Here is a 1,118-nt window from a genome sequence, read left to right as displayed (position 1 = left end):
AGGAGGCTGGAAAAATAAGAGAAAAGCATAGGACATGGCACATAGTAGGTGCTCAGCTAATATTAACTTCACACAGAATAGGTGCTCCATGATACTGTGTGGGATAAGTGAGAGGAGGCCTTAGCAGGCAGATGCTCTTTGGTTTTTTGTTGCTGTTGTTTGCTTTTGTTTTTGCTGCTAGCAAACAGGTGCCCTTCTGGTAAAAGCACCCTGAATTTTTTCTTTCCTTTTTTTTTTCTTTTTTTTTTTTTTTTGAGACAGGGTCTCTGTTGCCCAGGCTGGAGTGCAGTGGCACAATCTTGGCTCACTGTAATCTCTGCCTCCCAGGCTCAAACGATCCTCCCACCTCAGCCTCCCGAGTACCTGGCACTACAGGCACGAACCACCACACCTGGCTAAACACCCTGAATTTTCTTTAGGAAACCACCCCTCCCCAATTCTCAGGACAGGAAGTTTGGGTGAACAAGATCCTCACCCTCCATTTTCCTGATTAGGCACAAAACCCAGTCCTGACTAATCAGTGAATGGCAGGGTTCCCCGCCCCAATGTGGTTGGCTCATGGAAAGCTGTGTAACTCCAGTAGGGCATATGCCCCCAGGTATGGCACCCAGTTTCATGGCAAAACCCCATCTATAGTCTGATAGCTTGCATTGGTATCTGAAGCCTCTTCCTCTTTTCTTGGGTATCCAGCTGCCTTTTCAACATTTCCCCCCCAGGACTTTCACTAATGGGCATCTCAAACTTCCTATGTCCAAAACAGAACCATGACTCTTGACCCCTCCCCAGCAACCTGCTCCTCCCAGAATCTTCTCCATCTTAGTGAACTCCATCTCAGGATGCCTCCCTCTCCCCCACGCCCTATATCCAATCCGCTGAGGTCTCTGGAATCCAGCCATTTCTCACCCTCACCATCAAACTGGTCCCAGCCACCACCACCTCTCACCTGGACCATTTCAGCATCCTTCTAGCTGGTCTCCTGGCCTCGGCTCCTGCACCTTGTGCTGGCCATCTGCCTTGTTTGCCCTCAGATTCATTTCCTTCTTCCCCAGTGCCTTCCTGGGAACTGTATTTCCCAGGCTCCTTTGTCAACTGACTTTGGGTATGTTCAGCCAATGAAA

This window comes from Macaca mulatta, chromosome 2 (genome assembly GCF_049350105.2).
Source record: "Macaca mulatta isolate MMU2019108-1 chromosome 2, T2T-MMU8v2.0, whole genome shotgun sequence".
Lineage (NCBI taxonomy): Eukaryota > Metazoa > Chordata > Mammalia > Primates > Cercopithecidae > Macaca > Macaca mulatta.
This window is presented reverse-complemented; position numbering follows the sequence as displayed.